Here is a 5,680-nt window from a genome sequence, read left to right on the forward strand (position 1 = left end):
TCTTGGGCTCCCGAATCTTCTTATTCTTCGGGTAGTGGGCCTTCAGTAAACCCCGGGTACTATCTTCGGCAGGCCCATTTGGGATGCCTATGTCACCCATAGACATCAAGCACTTTTCTGGCGCCGTTGCCGGGGAGGAAAGGTAAAAGGTACTCACACTCCGGATCCCGGCTACTAAGCTATTTTCCGGCACCGTTGTAAGTGCTCGAAGCTATTTCCTTTAGATCCTGCAATTGCATCTTTTTGTTTCTTGTTTTACACTAGTTTGGCATAATGGAAAGCAACATGGAGCTTTTTATTCTTTTTCCTGAGTTAAGACATGGATGGTTTGATTCAAAAATTAAAAAACCCATGGAACATATTAGTATGAACACTTTGAACACCATTGTTGCTAATGATATGGAAAATTCTAAGCTTGGGGAAGCTGGTTTTGATGAGCATGATCTTTTTAGTCCCCAAAGCATTGAGGAGAAAATTTACTTTGATGATACTTTGCCTCCTATTTATGATGATTATAATGATAGTGGTCTTTTGGTGCCGCCTGTTTTGGAGGATAAATTTGATTATGATTATAATATGCCTCCTATATTTGATGATGAGAATAATAATGATAGCTACTTTGTTGAATTTGCTCCCACTACAGCTAATAAAATTGATTATGCTATTGTGGAGAGTAATAATTTTATGCATGAGACTCATGATAAGAATGCTTTATGTGATAGTTATATTGTTGAGTTTGCTCATGATGCCACTGGATATTATTATGAGAGAGGAAAATATGGTTGTAGAAATTTTCATGTTACTAAAACACCTCTCTTTTTGCTGAAAATCTTGAAGCTGCACTTGTTTTATCTTTCTATGCTTGTTGCATTATGCTTCTTGAATTTATTTATTTACAAGATTCCTATGCATAGGAAGCATGTTAGACTTAAATGTGTTTTGAATTTGCTTCTTGATGCCCTCTTTTGCTTCAAATACTATTTCTTGCGAGTGCATCATTTAAACTGCTGAGCCCATCTTAATGGCTATAAAGAAAGCACTTCTTGCGAGATAACCCATGTGTTTATTTTGCTACAGTACTTTTGTTTTATATTTGTGTCTTGGAAGTTGTTACTACTGTAGCAACCTCTCCTTATCTTAGTTTTGTTGCATTGTTGTGCCAAGTAAAGTCTTTGATAGTAAGGTTCATACTAGATTTGGATTACTGCGCGAAACAGCATTTCTTCGTTGTCACGAATCTGGGCCTAATTCTATGTAGGTAACTCAGAAAATTATGCCAATTTACGTGAGTGATCCTCAGATATGTACGCAGCTTTCATTCAATTTTAGCATTTTCATTTGAGCAAGTCTGGTGCCTCTTTAGAATTCGTCTTTACGGACTGTTCTGTTTTGACAGATTCTGCCTTTTATTTCGCATTGCCTCTTTTGCTATGTTGGATTGATTTCTTTGTTCCATTAACTTTCAGAAGCTTTGTGCAATGTCCAGAAGTGTTAAGAATGATTATGTCACCTCTGAACATGTGAATTTTGATTATGCACTAACCCTCTAATGAGTTTGTTTTGAGTTTGGTGTGGAGGAAGTTTTCAAGGATCAAGAGAGGAGGATGATACAATATGATCAAGGAGAGTGAAAGCTCTAAGCTTGGGGATGCCCCGGTGGTTCATCCCTGCATATTTCAAGAAGACTCAAGCATCTAAGCTTGGGGATGCCCAAGGCATCCCCTTCTTCATCGACAATTTATCAGGTTTCTTCTCTTGAAACTATATTTTTATTCGGTCACATCTTATGTACTTTACTTGGAGCGTCTATATGTTTTTGTTTTTGTTTGAATAAATGTTTGTGTGGGAGAGAGACACGCTCCGCTGGTTCATATGAACACATGTGTTCTTAGTTTTTAATTTTCATGGAGAAGGTTGAAACTGCTTCGTTAATTGTTATATGGTTGGATACAAGAAATGCTACATGTAGTAATTGGTATGATGTCTTGAACAATGTGATACTTGGCAATTGTTGTGCTCATGATTAAGCTCTTGCATCATATACTTTGCACCTATTAGTGAAGAAATACATAGAGCTTGCTAAAATTTGGTTTGCATGATTGGTCTCTCTAAGGTCTAGATATTTTCTAGTAAAGTGTTTGAACAACAAGGAAGACGGTGTAGAGTCTTATAATGCTTGCAATATGTCTTTTATGTGAGTTTTGCTGTACTAGTTCATACTTGTGTTTGCTTCAAACAACCTTGCTATCCTAAGCCTTGTATTGAGAGGGAATACTTCTCGTGCATCCAAATCCTTGAGCCAATAACTATACCATTTGTGTCCACCATACCTACCTACTACATGGTATTTCTCTGTCATTCCAAAGTAAATTGCTTGAGTGCTACCTTTAAACAATTCAAAATTTATCATCTCTGATTTGTGTCAATGTTTTATAGCTCATGAGGAAGTATGTGGTGTTTATCTTTCAATCTTGTTGGGCAACTTTCACCAATGGACTAGTGGCTTCATCCGCTTATCCAATAATTTTGCAAAAAGAGCTTGCAATGGGATTCCCAGTCCCAAATTAATTAACCTTCAAAATTTTACAAAAATAGACACTCCTCCATGGTATGTGATTGTTGGACGGCACCCGAGGATTCGGTTAGCCATGGCTTGAGAAAGCAAAGGTGGGTAGGAGTGTCATCTAAATAAAACTAAAATAAAAAGGCACTCCTTCATGGTATGAGATTGTTGGCAGGTACCCGAGGATTCGGTTAGCCATGGTTTGTGAAAGTAAAGGTTGGAAGGAGTGCCACCCAAAAATAAAAATGATTCATGGGAGCCGCTCTTTGAAGGTTTGTCTGGCAAGGGGGGTTAGAGTGCCCATTACCATTTGTTGACAACAACAAACACCTCTCAAAATTTTACTTTTATGCTCTCTTTATGTTTTCAAAATAAAAGCTCTAGCACAAATATAGCAATCAATGCTTCCCTCGTCGAAGGGCCATTCTTCTACTTTTATGTTGAGTCAGTTTACCTATTTCCTCCCACCTCAAGAAGCAAACACTTGTGTTAACTGTGCATTGATTCTTACATACTTGCATATTTGCATTCATCATATTACTTTATGTTGACCACTATCCATGAGATATACATGTTAAAAGTTGAAAGCAACCGCTGAAACTTAATCTTCCTTTGTGTTGCTTCAATGCCTTTACTTTGAATTTATTTCTTTATGAGTTAACTCTTATGCAAGACTTATTGATGCTTGTCTTGAAAGTACTATTCATGAAAAGTCTTTGCTATATGATTCAATTGTTTACTCATTGCATTACCATTGTCTTGAATCGCTGCATTCATCTCATATACTTTACAATAGTATGATCAAGATTATGTTGGTAGCATGTCACTTCAGAAATTATCTTTGTTATCGTTTACCTACTTGAGGACGAGTAGGAACTAAGCTTGGGGATGCTGATACGTCTCCGACGTATCGATAATTTCTGATGTTCCATGCTTGTTTTATGACAATACCTACATGTTTTGTTCACACTTTATATCGTTTTTATGCGTTTTCCGGAACTAACCTATTGATGAGATGCCGAAGTGCCAGTTCCTGTTTTCTGCTGTTTTTGGTTTCAGAAATCCTAGTAAGGAAATATTCTCGGAATTGGACGAAATCAACGCCCAGAGTCTTAGAATTGGACGAAGCTTCCAGAACACCCAAGAGCCGCCAGAGGGGAGCCCTGGGGGCCCCACACACCAGGCTGGCGCGGCCAGGGTGTGGGCCGCACCCCCCTATTGTGTTGTCGCCTCGTCAGCCCTCCGACTCCGCCTCTTCGCCTATATAAAGGTCCCTGACCTAAAACATCGATACGGAAAAGCCATGGTACGAGAAACCTTCCAGAGCCGCCGCCATCACGAAGCCAAGATCTGGGGACAGAACTCTGTTCCGGCACGCCGCCGGGACGGGGAAGTGCCCCCGGAAGGCTTCTCCATCGACACCGCTGCCATCTCGACCGCCATCTTCATCAACGCTGCTGTCTCCCATGAGGAGGGAGTAGTTCTCCATCGAGGCTAAGGGCTGTACCAGTAGCTATGTGGTTAATCTCTCTCCTATGTACTTCAATACAATAATCTCATGAGCTGCCTTACATGATTGAGATTCATATGATGATGCTTGTAATCTAGATGTCATTATGCTAGTCAAGTGGATTTTACTTATGTGATCTCCGGAGACTCCTTGTCCCACGTGTGTAAAGGTGACAGTGTGTACACCGTGTGGGTCTCTTAGGCTATATTTCACAGAATACTTATTCACTCTTATGAATAGCATAGTGAAGTGCTTATTTATATCCCTTTATGATTACAATGTGTTTTGTATCACTATTAATCTATCATGCACTCTAAGGTTATTTAAATATGAATATCGAATGTTGTGGAGCTTGTTAACTCCGGCATTGAGGGTTCGTGTAATCCTACACAATTAGTGGTGTTCATCATCCAACAACAGAGTGTAGAGTGGTTTTATTATGTGATCAATGTTGAGAGTGTCCACTAGTGAAAGTATAATCCCTAGGCCTTGTTCCCAAATACTGAAATCATCGCTTGTTTACTGTTCTACTGCATCTGTACTGCCTGCAATATTTCCACCATCAACCACACGCCAGTTGTAGCATCAAGCTATTTTCTGGTGCCGTTACTACTGCTTATATTCATTCATACCACATGTATTTCACTATCTCTTCGCCGAACTAGTGCACCTATACATCTGACAAGTGTATTAGGTGTGTTGGGGACACAAGAGACTTCTTGCTTTGTGGTTGCAGGGTTGCTTGAGAGGGATATCTTTGACCTCTTCCTCCTGAGTTCGATAAACCTTGGGTGATCCACTTAAGGGAAACTTGCTGCTGTTTTACAAACCTCTGCTCTTGGAGGCCCAACACTGTCTACAAGAATAGAAGCACCCGTAGACATCACCCATCTCAATAATTTTGTTGAATTATGTGAAATGCAAAAGTATAAGGATGTAGATGGTGACATTATAAAATTAAAATTGTTTCTTTTCTCATTAAGAGGAAGAGCTAATTAAAGATTGGTAGCTATCTCTGCCTAAGAATAGTATTGATTCATGGACTAAATACAAGGATGCTTTTATTGGTAGATATTATCCTCCTGCTAAATTATATCTTTGAGAAGTAGCATAATGAATTTTAAACAATTGGATACTGAGCATGTTGCCCAAGCATGGGAAAGAATGAAATCTTTGGTTAAAATTTGCCCAACCCATGGACTGGCTACTTGGATGATCATCCAAACCTTTTATGCAGGACTGAATTTTTCTTCGCGGAACCTATTGGATTCAGCTGCTGGAGGTACCTTTATGTCCATCACTCTAGGCGACGCAACAAAGCTTCTTGATAATATGATGATTAATTACTACGAATGGCACACGGAAAGAGCTCCACAAGGTAAGAAGGTAAATTCGTCAAAGAAACCTCTTCCTTGAGTGATAAGATTGATGCTATTATGTCTATGCTTGTGAATGGTAGGACAAATGTTGATCCTAATAATGTTCCGTTAGCTTCATTGGTTGCCCAAGAAGAACATGTTGATGTAAACTTCATTAAAAATAATAATTTCAACAATAATGCTTATCGGAACAATTCTAGTAACAACTATAGGCCATATCCTTATAAT

This window comes from Lolium rigidum, chromosome 2, assembly GCF_022539505.1.
Source record: "Lolium rigidum isolate FL_2022 chromosome 2, APGP_CSIRO_Lrig_0.1, whole genome shotgun sequence".
Lineage (NCBI taxonomy): Eukaryota > Viridiplantae > Streptophyta > Magnoliopsida > Poales > Poaceae > Lolium > Lolium rigidum.